Source organism: Prionailurus viverrinus, unplaced genomic scaffold (assembly GCF_022837055.1).
Source record: "Prionailurus viverrinus isolate Anna unplaced genomic scaffold, UM_Priviv_1.0 scaffold_76, whole genome shotgun sequence".
In the NCBI taxonomy this organism is placed as follows: Eukaryota; Metazoa; Chordata; class Mammalia; order Carnivora; family Felidae; genus Prionailurus; species Prionailurus viverrinus.
In genome coordinates this window covers 482,608-502,907 of record NW_025927638.1, presented here as the reverse complement: position 1 = coordinate 502,907, position 20,300 = coordinate 482,608, and the positions used below count along the sequence as shown (strand labels likewise).

General features: G+C 40.5%; 2 long non-coding RNA genes across 2 annotated transcripts in view; both read right to left on the bottom strand.

Annotated features, from left to right (window-relative positions):
* Nucleotides 1-1,377, bottom strand: part of LOC125159878 (uncharacterized) — a 9,349-nt gene extending 7,972 nt beyond the window's left edge. Inside the window, exon 1 of the long non-coding RNA XR_007149962.1 lies at nt 1,357-1,377. This is a non-coding gene — a long non-coding RNA (uncharacterized LOC125159878). The remainder of the gene's footprint in view (nt 1-1,356) is intronic.
* On the bottom strand, nt 1,374-20,300 carry LOC125159876 (uncharacterized). The gene is made up of 5 exons (XR_007149959.1): nt 20,259-20,300; nt 15,002-15,074; nt 13,748-13,808; nt 13,434-13,636; nt 1,374-1,447 (listed from the first exon to the last, which is right to left on the bottom strand). It is a non-coding gene; the product is annotated as an uncharacterized LOC125159876 (long non-coding RNA).

Here is a 20,300-nt window from a genome sequence, read left to right as displayed (position 1 = left end):
TTGGCCTTTCTAGCCTGTCCCCATACCAATCCACACGCATGACTACAACTATATGCGGAGTCCTGTGAGCTCTTCTAGTGAATCATCAAATCTGGGTGTCACTGGGATGCCTCTAACACAACTGCACTTTGTGAAATTTTATTATTTGGGTTGATGTCTTACACGTGGTTACAGTCAGAAGGTTATGTCACAGAATACCTTTCCTGGAATCTCTTTTCTTGGTATTTGACTTGAAAATTCCTACATCCCTATATATCCATTTGAAGAAAGGTTTAAAAGGAATACATGAAATCATGATGTCAGAAAGTGTGAAACAAGCAACAATCTTATTTTACTCCGAAAAGAGAGAGAGAGAGAGAGAGAGAGCAAATCCTGGTGATTGCCCCTATGTTCTACCATATAAAAGTTCTCTGAAATATGAAAAATCAGTTAATTTTCTCCAACTACCTAGGACTTAGTTCATTTTTCTGGCAGATAGGAATCAAAGAAGTACCAGGGATCATTCTACAACAATCAGAACTGTCAGACAGAATATGAAAACATACTACTGATTATAGTGTGCTTTTGTTTCTTTTCCTTATTTTCCTAGAACATTAAAAATATAGTTCACCTATTAAAGGCAGTTATTGCCAAAGTAATCAAAAGTCACAAATACGGCATCCAAAATGTCCGATGCGTTATCTTGATGTCTCCTTATGTGACCCTCCTTCCAATTCTCTTATTTTGCCCTAATTGATTCTACCGTATGAAGTACCCCCATTTTATATGGCATTAACGTATATACATTTATCGCTGACTACAAACGCTTATGTTCACCCATGGTACTTAGGACATAACTCTGTATCATCAGCTAGGTCAGTCCTTAATGTCTTGCCAACAGTGAGGATAACAGTAAGAGTGGGAACATTTGGGGATACGACTCTGACAAATTCTGGTACGAGAAGCTCACCTGATAGTGTTGCTGCATTTCCAATAGTCTGCTCTTCCCTTTAAAGAACTAGTGTATTTTACCACCTTCCAGTAGAAACACCATACACACTGGCTTACTTTCCTTCATTTATTCCCTGTAGTCTCTGCCATTCACATGATTCCCTCTTTGGCTCTTCTCTTCTTTCCTGGGGTTCCTCGGGCCTTCCAGGGTCTTGAAAGGGAACTAGTCATTTAGCTCCTTTGGTGGCACTCTCAATTTAATCTGTTGCTGACACCACATACGATATGCAGCTTACCTCCTTTTCACATCTCTTTCTCTTTCCTATGCACTTAACGGCCGTTTTCTTGAGATATTAGAACATATCAGTATTCCTGTTTTAAATCAACCTTCTGTCAAATGACCTTTGAATAAAATACAGTTCTTACCTTCTACTTGTCCATGTAATATACTTTGCCCTTTCTGATCCACAGCTCCAGAGACATGAGGAACATATTTGTTGGGCTTCTCAGACATACTCTGTTAAAAGTAGCATCAGTAATGAGTTGCGTGAAGACTTCCTAAGCCTTTTCCGAGAAAAGTTCTGAATTTATGATTTTAATAACAATCAGACTTACAAATAAGGAAAATATATTGAACACCAAAACATTTAAATACAAAACCTCATATATGCTCTCTTGATTCAGCGTCCCTTTGAATCTTCATTTGGCTATTGACTCTCTAAACTGACCATGGAAGGCCAGAATAAATACTTTCAAAGGCAGAAGCCTGGCTTGTATGCAGATTTCAAAAAGGAACTAACAAAACACCTTCCTTTGCATTCCTGACCAAAATAAAAGGACATTTGAAATAAGTTTTGAAACAAATTCTTTAAAATGTACTTGCTATAAATGAAAACTGCTTCCAATCAAATGGCAGACATTTCTTTCAGTGTCAATTCATACCTCACATGATCAGAAACTTTGGAGTATATCATGTTGAGTATCAACAAAACACTGTTGTAGCTGCTACTTCGTTTAGGGAAACAAAGGCTTGACCTTTTTCTTGACGAAAGAAGGGTTGGATCGAATGGCAAAGTAGTAAGAAAAAACTTTTCTTAAAATCACAGTGAACTAGTAGCAGAAACAATGTAGATATAGGTATGGAACTCTTCACAATGTGTAGTAAGCATTCAAACGGCAAGTATAAGAACATGTATGTCTTACTCACTCATTTCCCTATGCACACTCTCTTTTTTACACACAACAATAATAATGATTATGATGATGGAGTGAGCCTTCCTACTTCTTGGTGACTCCAAGACATTGGAGTAAAATGATGATCCGTGGTCCTCTCTGTCCAGAATGTCCCTCGCCACGGTCTACACGACTGGTCCTTCTCATCTTTCACTTGGCACCTTTTACCACTCTCAGATCTTTTCCGACTACCAAAATTCCCACTCCCACTCTCATCCTCATCCTCACTACAAACGCCCCCCCAATTTTCTCTCAACTAACATTGTCCATTTCCTATCGATGAAGCCTTTATAGTGACTTATAACGGATTGCTGTTGACTTACTTTTCTGCTCCGACCACAACAACCTAAACCCTCCACTTGTACACTCAGTAGCTAACTGCTTCGTATGTACTCAGTATACAAAGACCAAGTAATTAAGGTCAAAACATTTACACTAATCTCACTGAGAAGATCTCAAAAGTACCAAATCACTCTACCGTTGACCCTTCAACAAAGCAAGGGTTACGGGCTCTGATGGCCATGCACTCGAAAATCCACAAATATCTTTTGAAACCTCAAAACCAAATCAAAAAAACAAAAATGCCTACTGAATTTCCTATAGAGGCAATTACACTTGGAAATCAAAAAGTATATATGTATTGAAAACCAGAACATTAAAGCAGAAGCACTTGTATACGCTCTCTAGGTCTAATCTACCTTTTCGGCCTCATTTGGCCATTGACTCTGTACACCGAGCATGGGAGGTCAGGGTTAGGATAACGGAATGCTGAGCTTACCAACAATATACACAGTCGATTAATGCATGTTTCCCCTGTTATATGTATTACATACTGTATCCTTACACTATCAACTGAAGAAAAGGTTACTAAGAAAATCGTAAGGGAGGGGTGCTGGGTGGCATTGTCGGTTCAGGGTCAGGCTCTTGACTTTGGCTCAGGTCATGATCTAGACTTCCTGAGTTCAACGCTGGCAGTCTGGAGCCTGATGAAGATTCTCTCTCTGCCACCGCTTCCCTACTCACGTGCTCTGTCCTCTCTCTCTCTCCCAAAATAAATAATTAAAAAAAAAAAACCAAGATGAAAAAGACAATCATAAGGAAGAGAAAATACAGGATGCTACTGTATTTATTGAAAAGAAATCTGTATGTATGTGGATTCCCACAGTCCAAACCCATCTTGTTCAAGGGTCTAATGTATACCTATATGATGTCTCCACTAAGAGTTTACTGGAACTTATTATAGCCCCACATGAGAAAATCAAAAGCCCATTCTAACTTTGCCATTCTTTTCTGGACACTAGGGCCATTTTATTGGCCTTCGCACATCTTCCCATTGAAAACAAGTATTCTTGGGGGGCCTGGGTGACTTAGTCGATTAGGCACCCAACTTTGAAATTGCGAAAAAGAAAGTAAAAGGTGGAGGGGGGAGTTGAGATGGCAGCCGAGGGGATCAGAATTTCCCTTGTCCCTCAAACACAGCAGTATTGAGGTCACAACACTTGGAATGCCAGGAATACAGGCTGCAGAGGGACAGAAAAATCTCCACAGGTGCAGAGTGACAGCTTGGCGGGACAGAAGGGTGTGTATGCGAATTGGGAGAAATAAAATGCGCAGCACAGGCATGGAGTGGGGGAAGCCCTTTGGTGGAGAAACGAAAGGAAGGTAGAGAGAGAGGCTGTGGGAAGTGCCTTTGGATATGAGAAAGCCTGTCCGGACCACAGACCAAGGAGAGGTCCAGAGAGCCAGTTTCTACTTTGCAAAACCGCCTTAGAGGCTGAAAAAACAGTATTTTCAAGGTGGCCAGTCTTTCTCTAGATCAGAGCTACCACCTCCCATGCCTGGTTTGGAGGGAGCCGCCCCTAGGCTTGGTAGCAATCTCAGGGCTACACTGGGAGAGAACACCTTGAGTGCGGTGGAAAGGGGAGGTATTGCCCTGCCCAAGGGAAAAAGACCGTGCAGGCACGAGCCAGAGGCTCTGTCCACTGGGCAGAGTGGCGCAACTCCACTACCAGGTCCGAGCAAAGCGGGATCCTACAGCGTTTTGAATCCCAGCTCAGTGCTCAGGTGGCACAGGGGACTGTGCAGCAAGGCAAGCCGGCTCCCCAGGCTATTCCGTGAGGATAGCCTAAACAGTGAGTTTTGAGACACCTCGTGTAGGCAGGGGAGATTGGGGTGTCGCCATTTCTCTCCCCATGACCAACATCGTGGGGCTTCAGGGAATGGACAGTGAGCCTCCGTGGAGGCAGGCCCATTACACCAAACCCTGACTCTCTGTGCCTCGTAACTGCTTCTCTATAGGAGTGAGACTGACACTGATGGGACCAGACAGCCCGTCGTCTAGACCAGCACAGCCACCAGTCCCAGGCACCAATAGACAACTCTCCTCCGGTTTTCTATCTTAGTTAGTTTGTTTTCATTTGAGTTATTATTCTTTTGTCTTTCCTTTTCTTTTTTAACGTTTATTTCTTTATTTGGAGAGAGAGAGAGTGAGTGATCAAGCAGAAGACAGGCAGAGAGAGGGAGAGAGAGAGAATCCGAGCAGGATCCATGCTCTCACTGCAGAACCTGATGGGGGTTTCGAACCCACCAACAGCGACAACGTGACGTGAGCCAAATTCAAGAGTCGGACGCTTCACCTACTGAGACACCCAGGCGCCCATCGTTTCTTTCTTTTGCTTTCCCTTTCTTCTCTTTTCCCTTGTTTCTCTTTCTACTCTCCTCTTTCCTCGTCTCCCTTTGGAAACAGCCTAGTAGTCTCGAGTTGATGTGGGTCAAAGCTAATTATATCTCTACATTTATCTATATATCTTAATAAATACCTATATATCTATACATAGATATCTATAGATAGATAGATAGATAGATAGATATATTTTTTTTCCCTTTGTTCCTCTGTTCTGGTTCTTTGTGGGTTTGATTGCGCATTTTCTCTATACTTTTCTAGATCTCCTTCTTCATTTTCCTCTCTTTCTGGATTAAGCCCTAAAGCTCCTTTGAGTCACTGCCTGGTCTTTTTTTCCACTCGAGTCATTTCTCTTTTTGTTTGGGCTAAGGATTGTTCACCACCTTCTTCTCCTTTTTTCCGAGATTAAGTCAACAAAGAAATCAAAGCACACCTGGTGGAAGGCCCAAACCGCCTCTCCAAGTAGCGAGAAAAGCAGCCAATGATGCACCTAAAGAGTGCACACAACACACTCCAAAACCATTTGTTCAACCTCCAGGCTATGGACAGGGTAGTACCCCTTTTTAATATAGTAATACTCACAGGTGTGGGACACAGAACAAGCTATTAACACACATAAAGGGCAGGAATCTAGCCTAAACGACGAAATCGAAAAATTCTCCTCAAAAAAAAAAATCCAGGAAGAAATGACAGCCAGAGGAGTGCTCAAAAGAGACAGAAACAATATTTGTGAGCACATTTTTGGAATGACACTCATAAGATGCATAGTTGCGCTTAAAACCACGCATAGAAGACAACAATCTACTGCTTCAGAGATCAAGGACCTAAGGAATCGTCACGAAAAACGCTGATATGAAATGTTGTAAACGAGTTACAAAATAAACTGGATGCACTGACAGCAAGGATGGGAGAAGCAGTAGACATAATCGGTGAAACAGAAGATACAATGGTGGACAAAGGTGAAGCAGAGAAAGGAAAGGAAGGATATGACTAGATCACAAGGCAGGTATAGAGACCTATGGGATTCGGTGAAATGAAATATTAGCCATATCCTACGAGTCCCAGAAGAAGACGAGTGAGAAAAAGGGGCAGAAGGTTGTTTTGAACAACTTATAGCTGAGAGCTTCCTTCATCTGGGGAAGGAAACGGTCATCCAAGTCCTGGCGGCACAGAGAATTCCTTTCCAAATCAACAAACCCAGGGCAACACCACGACATGCCATAGCGAAACTGGAAAACTACAAATATAAGGAGAGGATTCTGAAAGCAGCTAGGGACAAACGGGTCTTATTCGACAAGGGAAGACACATAAGGGTAGCAGCAGACCTGTCCAAAGAACCTTGGCAGGGCAGAAGGGAGGGGTAGGAAACGGTCAATGTGCTGAATGGGAACATCTGCGGCGAAGAATCCCTTCCCCAGCAAGGCTGTCATTTAGAATAGAAAGAGAGAGAAAGGCTTTCCCAGACACACAAACCCTAATGGAGTTCATGACCACTAAACCAGCCCTACAGGAGATCCTAAGGGGCGACTCTGTGAGTGGAACACAGCAGAGACTACAAAGGACCAGAGGCCTCACCAAAAGCATGACACCTTCAGATAACACAATGACACTAAATCCATATGTTTAACTAATCACTCTGAATGTGAATGGGCTCAATGCCCCAATCAAAAGACACAGGGAATCAGAATGTGTAAAACACAAAACAAAACCAAAGAACAAGGTCCATCTATATGTTGTCAACAAGAAACTGATTTTAGACCCCAGGACACCTCCAGATTCAAAGTGAAGGTATGGGCAACCACCTATCATGCTACTAGAAGTCAAAAGAAAGCTGGAGTCGCCACACTTCCACCAGAAAGACTAGATTTTAAACCAGAGACTGTAGGAACAGATTCAGAAGGGCATTGGGTCATAATTAAGGGGTCTATCCATCAAGAGGAGCTAACAATTGCAAATGTTTATGCCCCCAAAGTGAAACACCCACACATATGAATCGAATAATCACAAACATGAATAAATGTATACATACAAATACCGTGATTGTAGACGACTTTAAGACTCCACTCATGGCCACAGGCGGGTCGTCAAGGCAGAAAATCCGTAAGGAAACACAGATCTAATGTGTCATTGGACCAGATGTATTCAGATATACATAGATATATATTGGCCTTAATATATACATTTATATACAGGGATATCAACACCGATATATTGAGATCTTTTCATCCAACAGCAGTAGAATGCACATCTTCTTAAGTGCACATAGAACATTCTCCAATATAGATCACATCCTGGGTCACAAATCATCCCTCCACAAATATAAAAGGACTGAGATCCTACCATGCATATTTTCAGATCACAACGCTCAGACACTTGGAATCAACCTCAAGAACAAAAACTCGAAAGCCTCCAAATGCATGGAGGTTACAGAAGTTCCTACTCAAGAAAGAATGGGTCCACCAGGCGATTAAGGAATAAACTTAAAACCATATGGAAGCAAATGAAAATGAAAAAACGCAATCCAAACCCTTTAGAATGCAACAAAGGCAGTCCTTAGAGTAAAATACATTGCAATCCAGGCCTATCTTCAAAAGCGAGGATGGTCCCAAATACAGAAACTAACTTCACTCCTAATCGAACTAGAAACACAGCAGCAAAGAAAGCCCAACATCAGCAGAAGTAGGGAAACAAAAAAGCGTAGAGCAGAAATAAATCCTCTAGAATCCAAAAACAAGGTTGCACACATCAATGAATCTAAGAGATGTGTTTTTTTTAAATAAGCAAAATCGATAACCCCCTAGCCATACTTCTCAAAAAGAAGAGTGGCCCAAACAGATAAAATCACAAATGAAAAACAAGAGATCACAACCAACACCGCAAAAATACAACAAGGATCCGAGGATACTATGAAAAAGTATATGCCAACAACCTGGACACCCTGGAAGACATGGACAAATTCCTAGACACCCACACACTACCAAAAGCCAAACGGGAAGAAATGGAAAACGTGAACAGACCCATAACCCGTGAAGACATTCAATCAGTTATTAAAAATCTCCCAACAAATATGAGTCCTGGGCAGGATGGCATCCCAGGGTAATTCTACCAGACATTTAAAGCAGATTTAATCCTTCTTCTTCTCAAGCTGTTCCAAAAAAAATAGAAGCAGAAGGAAAGCTTCTGGACTCCTTCTATGAAACCAGCATTACGTTGATTTCCAAAGCAGACAGAGACCCCACTAAAAAGCAGAATGACAGGCCAATGTTCCTGATGAACATGGATGCAAACCTTCTCAATAAGATACTAGCAAATGTATTGCAACGGTATATTAAGAGAATGATTTTCCAGGATCAAGTGCAATTCTTTCCTGGGCAGCAGGGCTGGTTCAATATTCACAAATCAATCAACATGACACGTCCCATGAAGAGAAGAAAGGATAAGAACCATATGATCCTGTCAACAGATGCAGGAAAAGCATTTGACAAAATACAGCACCGTTTCTTAATACAACCCTCAAGAAAATCGGATAGAAGGAATAGACCTTCAAACCCTAAAAGCCACATATGAACGGCCCACAGCTAATAGCCTCCTCCATGGAGAAACACTGAGAGCTTTTCCCCTGAGATCAGGAACATGAAGGGATTTCTACTCTCACCACTGTTGCTTAGCATAATGTTGGAAGTCCTAGACTCAGACATCACACGACAAAATGAAATAAAAGGCATCCAAGTTGACAAAAAGAGGTCAAACTTTCACAGTTTGCAGATGACATGATAATCTATGTGGACATCCTGAAAGCCTCCACCAAAAAACAGCTAGAATGGATACATGCATTCAGCAAAGCTGCAGGATTAAAATCAATGCACCCAGATCGGTTGCATGTCTATACACCAATCATGAAGCATTAGAAAGAGATATCAAGGAATCGATCCCATTTACCACTGCACCAAACCATAAAACACCTAGCATTAAACCTAACCAAAGAGGTAAAAGATCTGTATGCTGAAAACTATAGACAACTTATGAAAGAAACTGAAGAACACACAAAGAACCCGGAAAATATCGCATGCTCATGGGTCGCAAGAACAAACATTGTTAAAATGTCAATACTACCCAAAGGAATCTGTACACTCAATGCAATCCCAATCAAAATAACAGCAGCATTCTTCACAGAACTAGAACAAACAATCCTAAACTTTGGAGAGAACCACAAAAGACCCAGACCAGAACAACGAAAGTAAGGTTGAAAAAGAAAACCAGAGTGGGGGAGGCATCACAATCCCGGACTTTAGCCTGTACTACAAAGCTGGACTCCTCAAATGCACGGTATTAGCTCCAAACAAGCACAGAGGCCAATGGAATAGAATAGAGAACCCAGAAATGGGCCCACCGATGTGTGGCCAACTAAGCTCCAACAAAGCAGGAAAGAGTAGCTAATGCAAAAAAGACAGTCTCTTTAGCTAATGGTGCTGGGAGAACTGGACACCAACATGCACAAGAGTGAACCTGGACCACTTTCTTACACCTTACACAAACATAAACTCCAATGCATGAAAAAGCTTACTGTGAGACAGGAAACCATCAAAATCCTAGAGGAGAAAGCAGGCAACCACCTCTCTGACCTCGGCTGCAGCGATTACTTACTTGACATGTCTCCAAAGGCAAGGGAAAATAAAAGCAAAAGTGAACTTTTGGGACCTCATCAAGATACAAAGCTGCCACACAGCAAAGACAACAATCAACAACTTTAAAGGCAACCAACGGAATGGGAGAAGATATGTATTTGCAAATGGCATATCACATAAAGGGTTAGGATAAAAAAGTCTATAAAGAACTTGCCAAACTCAACACCCGAAAACCAAGTAAGCAAAGAAAGGGACAGAGGACGTGAATAGACACTTTTCCAAAGGAGACACCCAGATGGCCAACGGACACATGCAAAGATGCTCAACATCACGCATCATCCAGGAAATACAAATCAAACCCCACTGGGATAACACCTCAATCAGTCAGAGTGTGGTGGTGAAATTCACACCTCTGGAAATAACAGATGTTGGTGAGGATGTGGCAAAATGGGAACCCTCTTGCACTGTTGGTGGCAATGCAAACCCTCTTGCACTGTTGGTGGCAGTGGGTGCAGCCACTCTGGAAAGCAGTGTGGAGGTTCCTGAAAAAATTAAAAATAGAATTACAGCACTAGTAGGCATTTATCCAAAGGATATAGGAGTGCTGATTTGTAGGGGTTGTACCCCAGAGTTGATAGCAGTTCTATCAACAATCGCCAAATTATGGAAAGAGCCCAAATGTCCATCAACCGATGAATGGCTAAAGAAGAGGTGGTGGTCTATCTACAACGGAATAATACGACCTGGCCATGAAAAAGAATGGAATCTTGCCATTTGCAACACTGTGGAAGCAACTGGAAGGTATGATGCTAAATGAAATAAGTCGGTCAAGAGAAAGATATCATGTTTTCACTCATATGTGGAATTTGAAAACTTCACACAAGACCATAAGGGAAGGGAAAGAAAAAAAATAGTTACAAATACCTAGAGGGAGGCAAACCATATGATGGTCTTAAAAGACAGAGAACAAGCTGAGGGTTGATGGGGGTGGGGAGTAAAGGGGGTGGAAAAAAGGGATGGTGGGCATTGAGGAAGGCACATGTTGGAATAAGCCCTGGGGTTATGCGGAAGTGATGAATTCCATGAATCTACTCCCTAAGCCAAGACTACAATGTACACACTATATATTCCCTAACTGGACACTAAATTGTCAAATGATAAAAATAAAGAACAAATAAAGAATAATAATGAAAACAGGGGAGGGGCGCCTGGGTGGCTCAGTCAGTTAAGTCTCCGATTTTTGCTCACCTCATGAGCTCTTGGTTCATGACTTTGAGCCCCGCATCAGGCTCTCTGCTGTCAGCACAGAGCCTGATTTGGACCCTCTGTACCCCTCTGCCTACCCCTCCCTTTCTCCCTCACTTTCTCTCAAAAATACACAAACACTAAAAATATTCTTAAGGAGTAAAAATAATACAATCACAAAAGCAGGGGAAAAAAACATGAGATTCAAGATTTCAACTCCATATTTTAACAGTAGTTTTAAGGATGTAAAATATGCTTTTACTCATATACACAAATAGTCATTTCTGTAATGAATAGCAGTAAGAGTCATAAAAAGTTTTAACTGTGAAACACTAATTCAGGATTTTATAAGAATACTGCTTTTTAAAAATTAATCTTGGGACACCTGGGTGGCTCAGTCAGTTGAACATCCAACTCTTAGTTTCAGCTCGAGTCATGATCCCAAGGCCATGGGATCAAGCCCTGCGTCAGGTCCACACGAATCATGGAGTCAGCTTGCGATTCATATGCTCCCTCACTCTCTCTCAAAAATCAACATTAAAAAAAATAGTAAAACGAATAAAAAAGTTAATCTTAAGGGACAAGATTTAAAGTATAGAAGAGAAATACAGGATTACAGAATTTTGAGCCATTTTCCAGTACTACCACGATGTCTAAGAAAAATATAAAAACCGATTTTAAACTTCATATAGTTTTATTATTCCACTGGGAACAGCATATGAAGAGCTCTAATTTCCTATCTACACCATATAGGAAGGTTATTAAGGACCCCAGAAGGAATCTAGTATTAAGCAACTAATATATTTATGATCATCCAATTTGAAGATTTTCAAGTCTTCAAATACATGTTTGATTATCAAGGAAGACTGAACATTCCCAGGAGGAAAGAAGAAAGGGACCAAAAAAAAAAAATCAACTCAGCAGTCTTTCTCAGTTTTAGACATGAAAGAATTTACGTGCTAAATTGAACAACTATGAATACTAAAGTTTCCCCTGAATAATATAAAATGTATCTTGGGGTGCCTGGGGGACTCAGTCGGCTAAGCATCCGACTTCAGCTCAGGTCACGATCTCATGGTTCCTGAGCTTGAGCCCCGCGTGTCATGCTGTGTGCTGACAACTCAGAGCCTGAAGCCTGCGTCAGATTCTGTGTCTCCCTCTCTCTCTGCCATTCCCCCTCACGCTCCATCTCTCTCAAAAATAAATAAATATTGTTTTAAAAATGTATCTATTGTCGGAAATCTTCGAAAAAGTAAAAATCACCTCCTACAACGAATTTTGTATACCCTCTTGGCAACCTTTCATATCTTATGATTCTGTTATGACAAAGAGTTCATATTAGACAAAAATTTATACGTGTTGAGTTCATTCATCTGGAATGTGTGTATGTGTCTATTCTATGCAGATACTATTAAAAAAAGAGTGGCACCTGGGTGGCTCAGCTGGTTAAGCGTCCAACTTGATTTTGGCTCAGGTTATTCAAGCTCTGTGTTGGGTTTGACACTGGCAGCACAGAGCCTGCTTAGGATTCTCTCTCTCTCTCTCTCTCTCTCTCTCTGCCTCTGTCTTACTCTCTCTCTCTCTCAAAATACATAAACAATTGAAAACTTAAAATTAAATAAAGATAAATCAGAATGCAGAAAACATATTTTATATATTTCTTCTTTCAGAATGTGGCAGCTTAAGTGGCACCTGGGTAGCTCAGGCAGTTAAGCATCTTGATTTGGGCTCAGGTCGTCATCTTGCAAACCGGTTTGTGAGTCTGAGCTGTGCGTCGAGCTCTGTGCTGACAATGAAGACCCTGTTTGGGATTCTCTCTGTCTCTCCCCTCTCTCCCTGTCCCCACCCTGCTTGCTCTCTCTCTCAAAATAAATAAATAAGCTAAAAAACAAAAAACAAATTCAGTGTTGCAGCTTCAAATTTAGTTTTTCATTTCACGGATAAAGAACCTTATTTACATCACCAGAAATTTTATTTAATGAAAAGAATAAATGTTTATTTCCTCTCTTTCTACTCCAAAAGACCTAAAATATACCAAGATTATACCACACAGGTTACCTTAGAAACCCCAAGAAAGACAATAACCAAACAGTGAAAATTCGCAATCAACCTGGTATGGACTAAAACAGATTTCACTTTGCATTCCTTAGAAACACAGGTTTTGCTAAACTAAATCTAGGATATCACCTTTATTAAACTGAAAGGCAAGGGCAAAAATTTCTTTCGGTTCTTCACAGAAATCAGCTGTAAGTCATTCAGAAAAGTCTAAGCATTTTTTGGTTGTTACTTGGCTTTTTTTCTTAATTTGCACTTAAAATGTTTCCTCCCACATTTTATAATTCAGAGAGCATCTGCTCTGCCTTAATTCCACTATTGCTGCTGTGATTTTATGATACTTTCTCTCAACTCTTCATACTTTAAGTTCATCTCGCCCTCCTAAAATGAATTCTTCCCCTTCACCCCCCTCCTCATCTTCATATGCATCTAGCTATTCTTTCCAGCTGCCTTCTCCTTCTTTGCTTCCATAAAGGCATACCCGAGAATTATCTACTCCCACCAAACTTTCTAAATTTCAATCCTGTACCTTCCTCTCTGTTGTCATTACACTGATTTCTATTATGATCTTGAGGACTTCCATTTCTTCCTAAGATCCTTTTCATCATTGTAAGGAGCAAGAGGATGGTACGGGTGGGGCAGTATAAAACAAAACAACTTACCTTTGCAAGACCAAGGACAGCTAACGTCTTGAGAGAAGGTTTCAGAAGAGATTTAGATGATGGTAAGACAGGAAGAGGATCGCCGTAAACTCTGACTGGTGGTTTGGAAAGAGTTTCAGCCATATCTTTATTTTCAGAATGAGGATGGTTGTCCTCAGATAAGGTTCCATCTTCTGGTTTCATAGTGCCACGTTTTTCTCTCACTTAGTAGAAAACAAAGTAGAGAGGACATGAAAATATCTGTAACTTCAAATTAGTGAATAACACAAGAATGGACAAGAATTAGTGAATAATACACTCTTCCAATAGCTTACTGTTTTTAATGAATCGCCAAGAAGAATGCAGTAGCTTTGCTATGCGTGATTTCCGGACATTCTAGAAAAGAATTAATAGCTTTAAGGATTACAAGAATCCAATTCGATAACATCATTGTAATATTCACCATTACCAAATGAGCACCATTACACAAGGAACACAGGCTTTGGAATCATTCAAATGTAGATTCACATCTCAGTTATGCCGTTTACTATTTATTACCAGCCTCCATTTCCTTATGTGGTGAGGATTACAAGAGATCTCATAGGTAGTCCCAAATGTTACTCGCCGTACCTGTAACTGATTAATATCGGGTAAATACTTTACTAAAGTAACCTCAGATAAACAATGAACCCTAGGTAATTGAAAGCATGTTGAAAAAACTAACACTAAGAAATTTAAATATGTTATCTTGTGAAGTGTTTGCATGATTTAGACTGGCATGAACTATCTCTTGTAAGAGAAAATATACAAACTTACTCTTCAGTAGTATCTTATGTTGGTAAGTTGGAATTGCAAAACACTAAAGACAAATATGACTGTTTAAATGTTAAATGAAATTGGAAATTTGACAACTTGGCTATGAAGAGCCTCTGCTCATAGAGGCAAAACATGTCTTCTTTTCAGCAAAACATGTATTCTTCAGGGAGATGCACAATTTTAACTTAAATCTTCATGGAGTTATTTCAAAACTACAGGGGAACACTTTTGTAACGTAAATGTTGAGAAATAATGTAAACATCTAAATTTCTACATTTTCTAATATTATTTTCGTCTAAATGTAGAACAAAGGATAGAGCCAAAGGAAAACCCTGTATGTCACAAAAATAAAACTTGCCCGGGGCCGAGGCGGGGGGGGGGGGGGCAACCTACAATAGATACTTGGACCCAATCAGGTTTCATTTAGGCATGAGTATTACCAGTCATGCTACTATCACAGTAAGAATCCTTATCCTTAACCAAATGTCACATTTCTTCCATTATGGGAAAGCTTTTCCTAATATAATTTGACGGTCATTATATATTTTCCAGCCCATTCTATTATAAGACTCCACCTGTAGGATTTACCAAAGTACAACAAAACAAAACAAAACATTCAACGTGTCATGTATCTGTAAAGTGTTTTTTTCCTGCTAACTTTCCATGACACACATAAAATGATGATACACAGGCTCCTCTTAAATTTTCAGAGTAAATAAGGGAGAAAACTCAATTCAGAGCAGGAAAGTGAGTTTCACAGGAGAGTACTTTACCTTGGTACCAAAATGTAAGACTTGGCTAGATGATGTAGGCCATGAATCATCAGGACCAGGTTTGTCAGAAAGCCTTTAGAGCAAAAATATACAACAAAAATATGTTCATTTATTTTAAAAGAAAATTTAAAAAATAAGTGAAAGGTCAGTTATCTGTGTATTAAACCACGTTTCTTGGTATAATTAAAAGTTGGCTTCTGGTTTTTTCATTGAGTTTTATTTTATTTTCAGTAATAATAGCATCCAGTGTTATATTAGTTTATTAATATAGTGATTCACCAACTCCATACTCACCCCATGCTCATCATGACAAGGGCACTCCTTCATCCCCTTCACCTCTTTCAGCCCTCCCACCACTCACCTCCTATCTGGGAACCATCTGTTTGTTCTCGGCAGGTAAGAGCTTATTTCTTGGTTTGTCTCTCCTTTTTTCTCCTTTGCTCATTTGTTGTTTCTTAAGTGCTACATGAGTAAAATCATATGGTATTTGTCTTTCCCTGACTTTTCTTAACATACTACTCTCAGGCTCCATCCTGATTACATCCTTGCCAAGTAAATGGCAAGATTTCATTGTTTTATGGTTGAGTAATATTCCAGGGTGTGTTTTTGTGTGTGTGTGTGTGTATGAAAAACATATAGACACACCGATAAATACATATAGAACTTCTGCATTCACTCATTTGTCAATGGACGCTTGCGTTGGCTATTGGAAATAATGCTGCAATAAACACAGGGGTGCGTGTGTCCAAAGGAATTCGTGTTTTTTGTATTTTTTTGGGGTAGTATCCAATAGTACAATAACTGGATCATAGGAGAGTTCTGGTTTTAATTTTTTGAGGAATCTCCATACTGTTTTCCAGAGGGGCCACACCCATTTGCATTTCCACCAACAGTGCAAGAGGTTTCCTTTGTCTCCACATCCTCGCAAACACTTGCTTCTTGTGTCTTGGAGTTTAGCCATTCTGACAGGTGTGACATGATATCTCGTTGTAGTTTTGGGGAGCCTTTTTTCCTGTGTCTGTTGACCATCTGTATATTGTCTTGGAAAAATGTCTGGTTATATCTTCTGCTCATTTTTAAACTGGGCTTTTTTGGAGGGGAGGATGTTTACTCATATCAATTTTTTATACTTTGTGGATACTAACCCTTTACTGGATTTGCAAAATATTTGCAAATATGTTCTCCCATCCCAGAGAATGCCTTTTAGTTTTGATGTTTCCCTTAACTGTGCAAAAGCTTTGTAGGTTAATGTAGTCCCCATAGTTTATTCTTGTTTTATTTCCCTTGGCTCAAGAGACATAACTAGTAAAATGTTGCTACAGCCAAAGTCAGAGAAATGACGGCCTGTGCTCTCTTCAAGGACTTTTTATGGTTTAAGGTCTCAGACTTAGGTCTTTAATTCATTTTCAGGTTATTTGTGTGTAAGGTACAGAAATTGACCCAGGTTCATTCTTTGGAATGTGACTTGTCTGGTTTACCCAACACCATCTGGTGAAGTGACTGCCTTTTCCCCACTGGAGAGTCTTTCCTGCTTGTGGAAGATGAACTGACCATACGGTGGTGGATTTATTTCTGGGTTTGCGGTTCTATTCCACTGAGCAATGAGGCTATTTTGTATCCCAGTACCCACCATACTGTTTGGATTACTACAGCTTTGGAAGAAAACTTGAAATCTGAGACTGCGATACCTCCAGTTTTCCTCTTTTGCAATACTGCTTTGGCCATTCAAGTTCTTTTGTGGTTCTATACAACGTTTAGGATTGTTTATCTAGCTCTGTGACAAATGCTGTTGGTATGGTGACAGGGATTGCATGACATCTGTAGATGATTTTGGGTAGTGTAGACACTTTAAAAATATGCATTCTTCCCATCTGTGAGCATCGGATGTCTTTCTCTTTCCATCACCTTCAATTTCTTTCATCAGTGTTTTACGGTTTCTAGAGTACAGGTCTTTCACAATTTGGACCCTTTTTTAAAAAAACTTTCAGTTCTCTAGTTTGACTCCACCTCTGCCAACCTGTGAAATCTCCAGGAAAGACACAGTCTGAGTTTCGAAAACCAAGTATGACAGGCAGGGAATGCTCTGAAATGGTTGAAAAATAAATTTATAAAAGCTACTACAATGACTTCTCACCTCCCATCTGTCAGAATGCCTCAGTTTCAACACACAGGAAACAACAAGGGTTGCTCAGGGTGTGGAGAAAAAACAACCCTTGTGCACTGCTCATGGGATGTAAATTGGTATCGCCACAGTGAAAGCCAGAATGGAGGGGCCTCAACAAATTAAAAACACAAATACCATAGGATCCGGTGATTCCACTACTGGGTATTTATTTACCCAAGGGAAATGGAAATACTAATTTGAAAAGATATATGCACCCCTATCTTTATTATAGCATTATTTACAATAGACAAGATATGGAAGCAACCCAAGTGTCCACCAATACATGAACAGACCACACACACACACGCAGACACACACACACACACACACACACACACACACTGAAATATTACACAGCTATAAATGAGAATGAAATCCTACCATCTGCAACATCATGGATGTACCTAGATGGTATGAGGGTAAGTGAAATAAGTCAGACAGAGAAAGACAAATCCTATATGATTTCACTTCTGTGTAGAATGTAAAAAGGGGAATAAATGAGCAAACAGAGCAAAAGCAGAAACAGACCCATAAATGCAGAGATTTGACTCTTGCCAGAAGGGAGGGGAGGTGGGGGGATTCACAAAATGGGTGAAGGGGAGAGGGAAGCTCAGTGTTCTAGTTATAGAATGAATAACCACAAGGCTCAAAAGGTACAGCATAGGTTATCTAGTCAGTGGTATCGTAATACCATCATACTTTACCAGATGGGTGCTACACTTATGGTGAACATGGTGGACCATCCATTACATTGTGTGCGAGGTAGACCTCCGTTTAACTAACTATATCAAAGTTTGGGTTTCCATGTTATGAGTGGTAGTACTAACTAGAGATTAAAAGATTAAATGTTCCCATGGCCAACTTTGTTCCTACACTGGTCTTGCCTTATTTAGGTCCATAATAACTAGCAAGACATTCCAAGCCTTCAGGGGGCATTCAGCTACCCAAGGAGAGAGAGTGTGATGAAATGGTCCTGGTAGTTGTGCCTCTATTTCTCTATACGCTGCCTGACTATTTTCTTCCCTATGAGCTCCCACTCCTATATCACTCTTCGGCACGGTTCTTTGGCCTTCCCCAACCTTTAAATCTTTAGCCTATGAAGCCATACACACCTACAACAAGGATGGGCTCAAATGACCGAGGGTAGGAACCATGTCCTGCTCCTGGAGAACAAGCTAACAGAGTCTCAGTCATCCACACAGTCACCTCAACATAGGCATGTTATCACCGATCCAGATGAAGCTCCCTTACTGATTTGACAAGTCAGTCCTACCTCTTCCCAGCCCTACAAGTACATGGGAAGGGCATCACAGATTTAGGAAAAGAGGTGGAGTGAGGAGACAGCTTGCCTTGGGCCATACATGCCTGATGTTCGGAATCTCCACCACCCACCCCCCCATTTCCTTGAGAGGATCTAAGCTATCCTCCCTCAGTTGGGGTGGAAGTAGGGGATATCATATTTCTATTTGCTGTAAACAGACTCTTCCCAGCAGCTCAAATGATTTTTAATCTCTCTCATCAGAAAATCTGAGGTATGCTCGCACCTTCAATGAAACCAACACACACAAAAGCAGAAACCTGGTCACGACCCTCTTGAACTCTCTATTTGAATATGCCTTTCTAAACAACTCCCCTAATCCTGGGTCCTTCATTCCTGTCATTCACCTTTATGTCACTTGTCATAAACCCCCATATTCTGACATCTTTCCTAAAACTCTTGTTTCTATCCAACTCAGTGTTGTTCTTCTTGAAACCTGGTCTCCTCTGCTAATTCGTCTCTTACCCTCTTTCACTGTATTCATTAGACCCACTCCCCAGATTTCTATCATTGAAATATTTGTCTGCAAGATGAAGACAAAAAAACAAAGAAAGAAAGAAAGAAAGAAAGAAAGAAAGAAAGAAAAGAACCTGAATGTAAATCTCATTTCTGTGACATCATATCTAACTAGGTCACTTCAATCTCTTTTGAGTTTCAAACTGTCCATGTAAGCAACCATTGGGCAAGGAGGTTAAACAGAGGTTGAATTACCAGAGGGTATTTTGACGAATCAATCTCTGAGGTTCCCTAAATCTTGAGACTCTAAGTAGTTTTGATTTGGCCTCTGGAAAAATGGAGAGTTCTTAGCTGGCAGAAGGGGAAATATTAATGGGAAAAAAAAGAAATACCAAGAACCCCAGAGAAGAAAGTAAAAAGGCAAAAACAGTACAGAAACATCATAGGGAAAAAAATCTCCAAAAAGAAAAAGCTTCCTAGAACTAGTCAAGGGTACTAGTCCAAAGGGAAACCAGACTGGGAACTTAGACAATAGAGAATCCTCTAAATATGCTAGCAATATCCTTGCTTGTAAAAGCCTTGACACCATGGCCATAGCTGACATCCATCCTAAAATCTCGGATGGTAAAAACAAGGGACTAGTTACCACTGCACTAATGACTTTTGTTAGCACTAGTGGTCAAATACATAAGGGCAAATGTTTGCACTAACCTGGTTTCTTAAAACCCTAAATTAGAGTTCTGCCATGATTAGCTTTGACATTCTGAGTTCATCTGCCCTAGGATCTGTATCTTCATCTCATTGCTGCTGAGGAACCAGAGAATGGATGTGGAAGCTAACAGGCTGACGGGAAAAGCCCCTCAGCTACCCACTAACTATGGAATCATGGTCGAGTCTTCAACCTCCCTGAACCACAGTTGCCAAAGTAATAAAAAGTAGGCTACAACAACACAGCTATCTTGCAAAGCTATGCAATGCCTATATAACTTAACAGATGTTATGCATAGGATATAGTGTCTTGTCCAGGGTAGACCACTCAACAACTGCTTTTGTTCTCTGCGTTCCCTTAGGAGACACATAATTTTCAGTTCATTCATTTCACTTCCTTTCCTTTCATTTTCCATTTCATTTCATTTCATTCCTTTATACTTTGAGAGTGAGTGCACACAGAAATCGGGAAAGATATCCCAAGGAGGCAAAACCCGACGTGGGGCTTGATCTCACAAACCTGAGTTGAAGTCAAGAGTCACAATCTTAACCGACTGAGCCACCCACGTGCCCCAACGAATGTCACTTTTACAAATCCATAAAAATCCTACCTGGCTATAGAGTCTTCCTCAGCATTCTTATCTGCTCCTAAA